We start from the raw sequence: 13,868 nt of genomic DNA on the forward strand, positions 1-13,868 counted from the left end.
GAGGCCATTCGGCCCATCGAGTCTGCACCGGCTCTTGGAAAGAGCACCCTACCCAAGGTCAACACCTCCACCCCATCCCCACAACCCAGCAACCCCACCCAACACGAAGGGCAATTTTGGACACTAAGGGCAATTTACCATGGCCAATCCACCTAACCTGCACATCTTTGGACTGTGGGAGGAAACCGGAGCCCCCGGAGGAAACCCACGCACACACGGGGAGGATATGCAGACTCCGCACAGACAGTGGCCCAAGCCGGAATCGAACCTGGGACCCTGGAGCTGTGAAGCAATTGTGCTATCCACAATGCTACCGTGCTGCCCCTAGTGTTCTAGTTAAATTAAAAATAGTTTTCTCGGTCACTGTTTTCCCTCCCCTACTGTAGGAACATTCACTACAAGGACTGTCGCAGCTCAAGGAGACGATCCATCATCTCTTTCTCAAAGCAACTATAGAAGGGCAATAAATATGACTTTCTAAAAATTACCGTAAATCACAAAAAGAGTACCCAATTATTTTTTCCAATTCAGGGGCAATTTAGCATGGCCAATCCACCTACCCTGCACATCTGGATTGTGGGGGTGAGGCCCACGCAAACACGGTGAGAATGGACGGGTGACCCGGGGTTGGGATCGAACCTGGGTCCTCGGTGCTGTGAGACAGCAGTGCTAACCACTGTGCCACCGTGCTGCCCCAGATTTCACTCTCATAATCGGCATGCAAGTCAACATTTTTTTTTGAAGGATTTTGAATTTTGATTAATTTATACACCTACGTCTACTGGTAATTGCCTGGAAGAAAACAAAGCGTCTCCTGGACAGAAGGGCCAAAATTCAGGGAAGATATACCTTTGAGGATACAATACATTGTGAAGGGCACAACACCGGGTGGCACAGTGGTTAGCACTGCTGCCTCTAGCACCAGGGACCTGGGTTCAATTCCAGCCTTGGGTGACTATGTGGAGTTTGCACGTTTTCCCTGTGTCTGCGTGGATTTCCTCCGGGTGCTCCGGTTTCCTCCCACAGTCCAAAGATATGCAGGTTAGGTGGATTGGCTATGATCAATGCAGTGTTATGGGAAGTGGGCAGTGGAATGGGTTGTGTGCTCCTTCGGAGGATCCGTGCAGACTCAATGGGCTGAATGGCCTCCTTCTGCACTATATGGATTCTATGGAAGCATCAGTTTGCTTTATCCTGGGAATTGGTATGGAATCAGGTCACCATGTTTCAGGACATCCAATTGAATTTAGAAATGGGTACATGTATCCCTGTATTTGACAGATGCTTCAGTTAGCTTTGCACCATGACAATGGCTGTAGAATAGATGTCAACAAATTCAGGTGGAATTTGCTTTTCAGATGGAAAACAAAGAAATCAGGGTCAACTGACTCACCTGGCTGGCTCTCAGTTAGTCTGCTTTGTGGGACTACTTCTCTCACAACAATCATATAAAACATGTGATTTTCGATGAAGGAATTCCAAGTAGAATGCACTGTCCTTGAACCACCCACTCCGTGATTGATAATATGAGTTGCCATTGTAAACACACGCCCTCGTCTCTCAATAATGCATGTGACATTGAAATATTGAGCCTTCCAATAATGGTTAATGGAGAAGCAAGTCCATTTTGATATTTCGCCTCGATTTTAAGAAGATGCAAATGGAAGGGCCTCCATATCCCTGGGTTTGCCAAGTTCTTGATTTAAGCCTCACTTGTATCCTTTCCACCTCCCCTTAGAAATATTATGGCCATTAATCATGTGTAGGTGATTAACATGCCCATGCCAGTAGTTCAATTAGTTGAATGAGAGTAGGGCTAATTGTGCATAAACATATACTTGAACCAACTTTGAATCTGCTCCAAATTCCACTCTGCAGTAATTGGAAATTTCATAACTGAGATTAATATAGATTTTTATTAGGCATAGGTAATGTAATGGAACGAAGGTATATCGGCAGAATTGAGATACAGCCATGATTGAATTGAACGATGGAAAAAGCTTGAGGAGTTGAATGCACTCCTATAGTTTCTACATTTCCCCCCTGAAAATCGCTTAAAACTGACCTCTAAAAAACCGTTTTATCATCCATCCTCATTATTCCATCTTCTCATTATCAATCTTTTTTACTGGCATCTCTGTAATTCTTTTATCTCATATAAACAGCTCACATCCTTGGTCAGTTAGTGAAAAGGGAGGGCATTTGGAGAAGGAAAGGGTTGATGATTGTGATGGGCACAATCTGGTGAAATCTGTTAATATTTCAAATAATTGCCAGACATAATTGAGCTAGAACGCGTGCAGCCTTGTAGGCTTGAGGTTTAGCGGTGTTCCCAGAACAATGCAAATCAAAATACGTATGACATTAAAAGATTTCCATGTCATGATGGAAACAACTGATGCATTAGGTAATTTAAAAAGGGAGAGAAAAAAAAGGTTTTGTTCGTCCAAAGTTGGTTGGCCCCAAGTCAGGATGTTTCAGGAGAAATACAGAATTTATTTAATCGCTTGACTGAGATGTTTTGACTACTATTGCACAACAGTTATGAACTCGGGTCCAATTTGCCTTTGAAAACAAAGCAACAATGGTTAACTTATCAGGTTGGCTTCACAAGAGTTTCATTTCGTTCTCTGGGTTCATATCATTCATGGCAATCATATAAACCAAGTTCTTTTCTATAATGGGAATCAATCACCATGTGTTCCAATTAGATTAGACATTGCCCTTGTATCTCCTATTTCACTGACAATTGATCATGTGACTTCCCACTGTAAAAACACCAGCCATCTCTTTCTAGAGAAAGCTGGTGTTACAGTAATATTGTTAACAGAGAAGACCCACAGTGGTAATGATTGTCACAGGTACCGAAGTACAGTGAAAAGTATTTTTCTGCAGCCAAGGCAACAGACACAGTAGACAAAAAGAATAATCAACAAGAGTACATTGACACAGTGATTGGTAACAGTGTGGAACAAGAGCCAAACAAAGGACTTCCGGGTGCGGCGATGACCAGCTAAGTCGCACGTTTCGGCAGCTCCCGGTGGAACGGACTTTTGGGCTCTTAATAAGAGCCCCAACGGCAATTTTAACGGCTAAAAGCACTGTGCGGTAAACCAGAAGGGAATCCCCCCTGGATACGGATGGAAAAAGGAGAGGAAAGTGGCCGGATTGCGGTGGATCCTTTAGAGCAGCGGCAAGGAAGGCAAGCAAAAACCAAGATGGCGTCGGAAGGTGGCAGTTTAATATGGGGCCCTGAACAACACGAGTTTTTGAAACGCTGCGTGGAAGAGCTTAAAAGGCGATGAAGAAGGAGCTGTTGGCCCCGATATTACAGGCGATTGAAGGGCTAAAAGATGAGCAAAAGACCCAGGAGCGGGAGCTTCAAGTCGTGAAGGCAAAGGCTGCCGAGAACGAGGACGATATACAGGGCCTGGTGGTGAAGACGGAGATGCACGAGGCACACCATAAATGATGCGTGGAAAGGCTGGAGGTGCTGGAGAATAATGCGAGGAGGAAGAATTTAAGGATTCTTGGTCTTCCTGAAGGTGCAGAAGGGGCGGACGTCGGGGCATATGTGAGCACGATGCTGCACTCGTTGATGGGATCGGAGGCCCCGACGGGTCCGCTGGAGGTGGAGGGAGCCTATCGAGTTATGGCGCGAAGACCGAGGGCTGGAGAAATTCCTCGAGCCATAGTGGTGAGATTCCTCCGTTTTAAGGACAGAGAGATGGTCCTAAGATGGGCAAAGAAAACTCGGAGCAGTAGATGGGAGAACGCGGTGATCCGCGTATATCAAGACTGGAGTGCGGAGGTGGCGAGAAGGAGGGCGAGCTTTAATCGGGCCAAGGTGGTGCTTCATAAAAAGATCAAATTTGGAATGCTGCAGCCGGCAAGACTGTGGGTCACATATCAAGGGAAGCACCACTACTTTGAAACGGCGGACGAGGCGTGGACATTTATTGTTGAAGAGAAATTGGAATGAGTGGGTTATTAAAAAAGAACGTTTGAGACAAAGTGGTGGGGCAAATATGGGGGGCGAGGAGGGGGGAAAAAGGGGGGAGAGATGATTTTTATGTTGTTAATCCTGCGACCCGGTAACTTTTCTCTCTTCCACAGGTTGTGGGGGAGGAAGGGAGGTGGAGGAGTTGGGGGCGTTGGCCATTGGGGGCGGGGCCAAAAGGGAAGCGCGGGCTTTGTTCCCGCGCTATGATAATTATGGCGGGAATAGGGAAGCAGGAAGGAGGGGGCGTCGCACGGTGCGAGCCGAGGTCAAGGGGGGAAGCCGAGGTCGGCCAGAGTTTGCTGACTTCTGGGAGCAACATGGGGGGTGTAACTACGCTAGTGGGGGATCTAGCGGGGGGGGGGGGGGGTGGGGGGGGGGGGGGGGGGTGGGGGGGGTGGATTTACTGGGTTGCTGCTGCTGGGGAGAAGGGGGAGCTGGTATGGGGTGGGGTGGGCGGGGCAGGGGGGCACAGCCTGGGGGGGACACAGCTGCGTGGGAACCGGGTGAGGAGCTGGGTAAAAGGGGATGGCTAATCGACAAGCGGGGGGGGGGGGGTAAAGAGCCCCCCAACCCGGCTGATCACGTGGAATGTGAGAGGGCTGAACGGGCCGATAAAGAGGGCACGGGTACTCACACACCTAAAGAAACTTAAGGCAGATGTGGTTATGTTACAGGAGACGCATTTGAAACTGATAGACCAGGTTAGACTATGCAAAGGATGGGTGGGGCAGGTGTTTCATTCGGGGCTAGATGCGAAAAACAGGGGGGTGGCTATATTAGTGGGGAAACGGGTAATGTTTGAGGCAAAGACCATAGTGGCGGATAGTGGGGGCAGATACGTGATGGTGAATGGCAAATTACAGGGGGAGGCGGTGGTCTTAGTGAACGTATATGCCCCGAACTGGGATGATGCCAACTTTATGAGGCGCATGTTAGGACGTATCCCGGACCTAGAGGTGGGGAAGTTGGTAATGGGTGGAGATTTTAACACTGTGCTGGAACCAGGGCTGGACAGATAGAGGTCCAGGACTGGAAGGAGGCCGGCAGCAGCCAAGGTGCTTAAAGACTTTATGGAGCAGATGGGAGGAAATTGCCCAAGGAGATTTAGTAGACCTAGGAGTAAGGAGTTTCGTTTTTCTCCTATGTCCACAAAGTTTATTCGCGAATAGACTTTTTTGTTTTGGGAAGGGCGTTGATCCCGAAGGTGAGGGGGACGGAGTATACGGCTATAGCTATTTCGGATCACGCTCCACATTGGGTGGACTTGGAGATAGGGGAGGAAAAAGAACGGCGTCCACCCTGGAGAATGGACATGGGACTAATGTCGGATGAGGGTGTGTGTCTAAGGGTGAGGGGGTGTATTGAAAAGTACTTGGAACTCAATGATAATGGGGAGGTCCAGGTGGGAGTGGTCTGGGAGGCGCTGAAGGCAGTGGTTAGAGGGGAGCTGATATCAATCAGGGCACATAAAGGAAAGCAGGAGAGTAGGGAACGGGAGCGGTTGCTGCAAGAACTTCTGAGGGTGGACAGGCAATATGCGGAGGCACCGGAGGACGGACTGTACAGGGAAAGGCAAAGGCTACACGTAGAATTTGATTTGCTGACTACGGGTACTGCAGAGGCACAGTGGAGGAAGGCACAGGGTGTACAATACGAATATGGGGAGAAGGCGAGCAGGTTGCTGGCCCACCAATTGAGGAAAAGGGGAGCAGCGAGGGAAATAGGGGGAGTGAGGGACGAGGAGGGAGAGATGGAGCGGGGAGCGGAGAGAGTGAATGGAGTGTTCAAGGCATTCTATGAAAGATTATATGAAGCTCAGCCCCCGGATGGGAAGGAGAGAATGATGTGTTTTCTGGACCAGCTGGAATTTCCTAAGGTGGAGGAGCAGGAGAGGGTGGGACTGGGAGCACAGATCGAAATGGAGGAAGTAGTGAAAGGAATTAGGAGCATGCAGGCGGGGAAGGCTCCGGGACCGGATGGATTCCCAGTTGAATTTTACAGGAAATATGTGGACTTGCTCGCCCCGTTACTGATGAGAACCTTTAATGAGGCGAGGGAAAGGGGACAGCTGCCCCCGACTATGTCAGAGGCAACGATATCGCTTCTCCTAAAGAAGGAAAAAGACCCGCTGCAATGCGGGTCCTATAGGCCTATTTCCCTCCTGAATGTAGACGCTAAGATTCTGGCCAAGGTAATGGCAATGAGGATAGAGGATTGTGTCCCGGGGTGGTCCATGAGGACCAAACTGGGTTTGTGAAGGGGAGACAGCTGAATACGAATATACGGAGGCTGCTAGGGGTAATGATGATGCCCCCACCAGAGGGGGAAGCGGAGATAGTGGTGGCGATGGATGCCGAGAAAGCATTTGATAGAGTGGAGTGGGATTATTTGTGGGAGGTGTTGAGGAGATTTGGCTTTGGAGATGAGTATATTAGATGGGTACAGCTGCTGTATAGGGCCCCGATGGCTAGCGTGGTCACGAATGTACGGGGTCTGCATATTTTCGGCTCCATAGAGGGACGAGGCAGGGATGTCCTCTGTCCCCATTATTGTTTGCACTGGCGATTGAGCCCCTGGCAATAGCATTGAGGGGTTCCAGGAAGTGGAGGGGAGTACTCAGGGGAGGAGAAGAACACTGGGTATCTCTGTATGCGGACGATTTGTTGTTGTATGTGGCGGACCCGGCGGAGGGGATGCCAGAGATAATGCGGATACTTGGGGAGTTTGGAGAATTTTCAGGATATAAACTGAACATGGGGAAAAGTGAGTTGTTTGTGGTGCATCCAGGGGGGCAGAGCAGAGAAATAGAGGATTTACCGTTGAGGAAGGTAACGAGGGACTTTTGTTACTTGGGGATCCAGATAGCCAAGAATTGGGGTACATTGCATAGGTTAAATTTAACGCGGTTGATGGAACAGATGGAGGAGAACTTCAAGAGATGGGACATGGTATCCCTGTCACTGGCAGGGAGGGTGCAGGCGGTTAAAATGGTGGTCCTCCCGAGATTCCTTTTTGGGGGATCTGGGGGCAGTGGAGACGGCATAGGGGTAAGACGGGAGCCTCGGTGTGGTCCCCGATAAGAAATAACCATAGGTTTGCTCCGGGGAGAATGGATGGGGGATTTGGAACATGGCAAAGAGCAGGAGTAACACAATTGAGAGATCTGTTTGTAGATGGGACGTTTGCAAGTCTGGGAGTGCTGACCGAAAAATACGGGTTGCCCCAAGGGAATGCATTCCGGTATATGCAACTGAGGGCTTTTGCGAGGCAACAGGTGAGGGAATTCCCGCAGCTCCCGACGCAGGAGGTGCAGGACAGAGTGATCTCAAAGACATGGGTGGGGGACGGTAAGGTATCAGACATATATAGGGAAATGAGGGACGAGGGGGAGATTATGGTAGATGAGCTGAAAGGGAAATGGGAAGAGGAGCTGGGGGAGGAGATTGAGGAGGGGCTGTTGGCTGATGCCTTAAGTAGGGTAAACTCATTGTCCTCGTGTGCCAGGCTAAGCCTGATACAATTTAAGGTGTTACACAGGGCGCATATGACTGGAGCACGGCTCAGTAAATTTTTTGGAGTGGAAGATAGGTGTGTGAGATGCTCGAGAAGCCCAGCGAATCACACCCACATGTTCTGGTCATGTCCGGCACGACAGGGGTTTTGGGTGGGGGTGACAAAGGTGCTTTCGAAGGTGGTGGGGGTCCAGGTCGAACCAAGCTGGGGGTTGGCTATATTCGGGGTTGCAGAGGAGCCGGGAGTGCAGGAAGCGAAAGAGGCTGATGTTTTGGCCTTTGCGTCCCTAGTAGCCCGGCGCAGGATACTGTTGATGTGGAAGGAAGCCAAGCCCCCGGGTGTGGAGACCTGGATAAATGACATGGCAGGGTTTATAAAGTTGGAACGGATTAAGTTCGTCCTAAGGGGATCGGCTCAAGGGTTCACCAGGCGGTGGCAACCGTTCGTCGAATACCTCACAGAAAGATAGAGGGAATGGAAAAGAAGAAGACAGCAGCAGCAGCCCAGCGGGGGGGGGGGGGGGGGGGGGGGGGAGGAGGGAGGAACCAGAAGGACTCTCAGGGATGTTAGTGTATATGTATAAGTTGTTGTTATAGGTAATTGTATATTGGACAGCTGAATTGTATTTTTGGAGAGTATTTATTTGGGACAAGGCAGTTGCCATTTAGTTTTGTTTTGCTTTTTTTTTTTTTAAATTTTGATGTTGTTTATATATATTATTTATTTCTTGCTTAAAACTGGCCATTGTTATTTATATTGTTATATTACTGTGTAAAGGATACACAATGTACTGTCATGGTTGGCCAAAAATTTTGAATAAAATATATATTTTTAAAAAAGAGCCAAACAAAGCAAATACATGAGCAAGAGCAGCATAGGGAGTCGTGAATAGTGTTCTTGCAGGGAACAGATCAGTCAGAGGGAGAGCCGTCGAGGAGTCTAGTTGCTGTGAGGAAGAAATGTTTCCGCACATCGGATGTGCAGGTCTTCAGACCTCTGCCTGATGGAAGGGTCTGGAAGAGGGCAAAGCCTGGGTGTGAGGGGTCTCTGACAATGCTGTCTGCTTTCCTGATGCAGCGGGAGGTATAGACAGAATCAATGGGAGGGTGGCAAGCTTGTGTGATGGGTTGGGCTGAGTTCACCACACTCTGCAGTTTCTTGTAATCTTGGGCTGAGCAGTTGCCATACCAAGCTCTGATGCAGCGGGATAGGATGCTCTCTATGGCACATCTGTAGAAGTTTGAGTGAGTCGATGCAGATATGCCAAATTTCTTTAGCTTCCGTAGGAAGTAGAGACATTGTTGGGACCAGGATAGACTGTTGGTGATAGTGACCCCCCAGGAACTAAAGCTATCGATCATCTCCACTTCGGAGCCATTGATGTAGATCTGAGGGGGTGGGGGTGGGAAGAAGGTGTTGTGCTATGCTTCCTGAAGTCTATGATCAGTTCCTTGGTCTTACTGACATTTGGAGAGAGGTTGTTTCCGGTACACCATGCAACCAAGTGATCTATCTGTACTCCGATTCCGTTGTTTGTGATACGACCCACCACTGACACTTATAGATCGAATTGATGTTAAATCTTTCCACACAGTCGTGTGTGTATAGGGAGTACAGTAGAGGACTGAGCACACATCCTTGCTGGGCCCCGGTGTGGAGGACTATTGTGGAGGAGGTGCTGTTACCTATCCTGGCAGATTGCGGTCTGTTGGTGAGGAAGTCAAGGATCCAGCTGCACAAGGAGGGGTCAAGTCCAAGATTACATAGTTTGGTTATTAGTCTTGTCAGGATGATGGTATTGAGAGGCAGCGCCGTGGTGCAGTGGTTAGCATTGCTGCCTCACGGTGCCAAGGTCCCAGGTTCGATCCCAGCTCTGGGTCACTGTCCATGTGGGGTTTGAACATTCTCCCTGTTTTTGGGTGGGTTTCACCCCACAACCCAAAGATGTGCAGGGTAGGTGGATTGGCCTCGCTTAAATAGTCCCTTAATTGGCAAAAATGAATTGGGTAATCTAAATTTTAAAAATAAATAAATAAATAAGACTTCAGGACCACCGGTTGGTAGTCATTGAGGCAGGCTACCATGTTCTTATTCGATACTGGTATTATGGTGTTGTTCCTGAAAGAGGAACTAACCTCGGAGCAGAGAAATGAGGTGTTGAAAACATCTGCGAATATACTCGCCAGCTGGTCTGCACAGGATCGGAGTGTTCGCCCAGGGACTCCGTCGGGGCCCGTCGCTTTCCACAGGTTCACTTTCAAGAAGGCAGCTCTTACTTCTGACGCTGTAATAGTGGATACGGGTGTGTCCAGGGCTGTTGGGACAGGTGGCTGTCTGTTCAAAGCAGGCATAGAACTTGTTCAGTTCATCGGGGAGGTATGCTCCAGCCCCAGAGATTCCGCCTTGCCTTGCTTTGTAGCCTGTGATCTCATGTAAGCCCTGCCATAGGCATCGTGGGTTTGTGTCATTGGTCTGGGATTCTAGTTTGGTCCGGTATTGTCTTTTGGCATCCCTGATAGATTTACGTACGTCATACCTGGATTTCTCATATAGATCAGGGTCGTCAGACTTCAATGTCTCCATCCGAGACGTCAGGATGGACCCTTCGGTTAAACCAGGTTTCCAATTGGGGAACACCAGTATTGTCTTCTTTGCTCGTGTAGCAGTGGTCCAGGGTGTTTGTGAGAGTTTGGCTAAAGATAGAATAGAGCTTGATGGGAAATGGAATGTCAAAGCTTTGTGTAAACTGTGTACGTAACTTTAGAGATGAATCGCTTCTACACTAGACAGTCTGCAATAACAGGACGTAGCTGAAGGAATAAGTTCCTCATTTAAAGATAATAATAACTTAGCTGAGAACAACAGAATGTGTCCCTAACTTGGGCCTCTAAGGGGGCCGGCCTTAGAAAAGGGACAGTGTCATATTGTATATAAGCTACTGTCGAATGTACTAATATTGGCTTGCTGCTGTGCTCCCCCGAAGTACAGTGGTGCAGCCCCGGCCGTGAATAAACGTACGTTGAAGTGACTTGGTGTTCAATTGATCATTTCTTCTGGACTGAGAATAGAGAATTCTCATTTGCCCCTCTGGTGGGGCAAGAGATATTTGATAGAGTTTGGGTAGAACCCTCCTGGAGGTTGGCCTGGTTGAAGTCTCCAGCCACGAGGATTGTCAGGGCTTCAGGGGGTTTTGTTTCTTGGTTGTTGATGGTAGAGTATAGTTGATCAAGTGCTGTTTTATTATTACACTCAATTTTACCCTCCATGTTAAGAAATTATTAATTTGGCGAGTTGTTAATTGGGAGGCTAGCCCACAAGAAACAAAATGCAAAATACTGCAGATGCTGGAATCCCGAAACAAAAACAGAGAAGTTGGAAAAATCCAGCAGATCTGACAGCATCCATAGGGTGCTTCCAGAGCTGTTGGGGCAGGTGGCACTGATGGCTTGGCTGCCTGTTCAAAACAGAGTTAGCATTTTGAAGGGTGGCACAGTGGTAAGCACTGCTGCCTCAAAAGCACCAGGGACATGGGTTCAATTCCAACCTGTTCGGAGTCTGCACGTTTTCCAGTCTCCGTGTGGGTTTCTTCTGGATTTTACTGGAGCATTGCAGTAGGCCAAGAATGGACATGTGGAAATGGGAGTTAGGTGCGGAGTTAAAATAACAATCAACAGGAAGTTTGGGGTCATGCTTGTGGCAGAGTGACGGTGTTTTGAAAAATGATCACCCAATCTGCGTTTAGCCTCCCCAATGTAAAGGAGACCGTATTGGGAGCAGTGATAGCTGTGGAAAGGGGATGGGAAGTGGAGAGTGATGGAGGAGTGGACCAGCCCATCATGAAGGAAGCGGTCACTGCAGAATACTGACCAGGGTGGGGGAGGGGGCTGATGGTGACAGAAGATGTATTTTGTGGTGGCATCAATTTGCAGTCGGTGGAAGTGGCAGAGGATGATCCTTTGAATGCAGAGGATGATGGGGTGGAAAGAGAGAACAAGAGGACCCCTATCATGGTTCTGGGAGGAGGGCATAGGTGCAGAGTAGAGTACCCAATCAACCACCGGGGGGGCGAGGAGAGGTCTCAGTTAAAGGAATGAAAAAAAGGCAGATATATCAGAAGCACGATTTTCAAAGGTGGCATTATCAGGACAGATGCAACAGAGGCAGAGAAACTGGGCTGGGATGGAGTCCAACAGAAAGTAGGGTGAGGAGCTGGAGTTGAGGTAGTCAGTGGGATTCTAATGAATATTGATGGTCAGTCTATCACCAGAAATGGAGACAGAGGCCAACGAAGGGAAGTGTTGGAGATGGATCGCTCACATGGAGGAGAAGTGGAAGCAAAAACAGAACAGATAAATATTTCCAGATCCAAACAAGAGCACAAGGTGGCACAAATACAGTTTTTGATGTAACAGAAAAAGAGTTGCAAAAGCAGGCCCAAGCACGGCTGAAACAAGGAGTTTCACATAACCCACGAAAAGACAGACATATGGGACCCATAGCCACACTCTTATTTGCAGGAGGTGAGACAAGTTAAAGGAGAAATTGCTGAGTGACAGAACATGTTCAGCCAGATGGAGAAGTGGTGGTGGACAGGATTGTTTGGACCTCCACTCCAAGGAACAAGCGGAGAGCCCTCGGACTTTCCTGGTGGGGAATGCAGATGAGGAGGAATTGAATATCCATCGTGAAGAGGAGGCTGTTAGGGCCAGGGAATTGTTGATGTGATGCAAGCATCAGTGGAATCATGAATGTAGGTGGGAAGAGACTGGACAAAGGGAGTGAAGATGGAGTCAGGATAGGAAGAAATAAGCTCCGTGGGGCAGTGACAGGCTTAATCGATGGGTCTACAGGGCAGTCCCGTTTGTGGATTTTGGGAAGGAGGTAGAAGAAGGCTATGCAGGGTTGGGGAATAAGAGGCTGGAAGCTCTTGAGGGAAGGTCTCCAGAAGCAATGTGGTCACCGACAGTCCTGGAAATAATGGCTTGATTTTTGGTGGTGAGGTTATGGTCCAGGAGGAAGTGTCTGAGATTTGCCACTCAGCCTCTACAAGGCAGATCAGTATGCCAGACAACAGCAGCACAACCCTGGTCAGCAGATTTGGTCAAGGTTTGACCCAAGAGAACGGAGTGCAACAAGTTCAGACGGAGACAGATTGGAGTGGTGAGAGGGTAGAGAAATTGAGACAGCCGATGTCGCGCTGACAGTTCTCAATGAAGGATCAAAAGCAGGTAGGAAACTAAAGGATGGGGTCCAGGTAGAGGGAGGACACTGGAGGTGGATAAAAGGATCCATTGAACAGAGGGGAAGGGGTACACTGCCCAAAGAAGGAACACGGAGACAACAGAAGAAGAGTTCAGCATCGGGCTCAGCCTGAAATGCATTGTGGTAAGGATGGATGGGGATGAATCAGAGTCCTTTGCTGAGTACAGAACCTGTATCATCAGAAAGGGGAAGATCGTGAATACAAGGGATGGGATAAGAAGGAGGAATGGGGTCAGCAGGACAGGAAGATGTGGAGGGTCATACAGCAACTAATTCATGAGGAAATGAATACATTTTTAATAACTGTTGCAGAGACACAATTATATACACAGATATTGTTCTCATTCAGTTACTTACCAGAAGTCAGATACTTGCTTCATTATAAAAGGATAAAGATGTTTGATAAAGAAATATAATACACAAATGCTGTTGATGTTAAATAATTGTTTTAAGGCTGTAGTTCTGATCCCCAGCTTTCATTTTTTTAATAAATTATTTGGAGAGTTCAGTGAGGGCTTATATATATATATATATATATATTGTGGCTCCTTGTTCTGGGTACAATGTGACTATTTTTAGTTGCTTGATGGACTTGGCTTATTCCAAATGATTGTTCTTTCATCAGTCGTAGTTTGACAGAGAAAATTACTTTGACACAAGCGTGACAGAGAAGTGTGTTGGACAGACGTTCCTACTAGACATTATAACCATCATTGTAACCCATTCGCAGAGAGTCAAAGTTGGGCCCCATGTCCCGATATTAACAGGGGGAAGCAGGTCACAAGGCAAACAAACCTGACAAGGCCAAAGATGTGGAGGTCCTACCAATTTCAACAGCAGAGCCTCGTTGCAAGATTGTTGGCCTGCCTCTTGCCCAGGAGGCATGTGGGAAAAATGAGGGGCAGGAAGTCGCAGTGATTTATTCAGTGGAAACGGCATTGGGCTCAGAGTCCTTCAACTCACCAACAACCACACATAAAAAACGTATATTTGGGCCATGGGTGCCTGACACCTGTGGAATTATTCCCCAGCGTGTGTTACTGGCTTCAAAAGAGAAAACTGGCGAAAAAGAAATTCTGACTTTGAGAGT

The 13,868-nt window shown here is 48.1% G+C and overlaps 1 protein-coding gene across 1 annotated transcript in view; it reads right to left on the reverse strand.

Moving 5' to 3' along the window:
* LOC140395221 (cysteine dioxygenase type 1-like) overlaps nucleotides 1-13,868 on the reverse strand; it is a 47,788-nt gene that overhangs the window by 13,974 nt on the left and 19,946 nt on the right. The gene's annotated exons all lie outside the window — the stretch shown is intronic.

This window comes from Scyliorhinus torazame, chromosome 18, assembly GCF_047496885.1.
Source record: "Scyliorhinus torazame isolate Kashiwa2021f chromosome 18, sScyTor2.1, whole genome shotgun sequence".
NCBI lineage: Eukaryota > Metazoa > Chordata > Chondrichthyes > Carcharhiniformes > Scyliorhinidae > Scyliorhinus > Scyliorhinus torazame.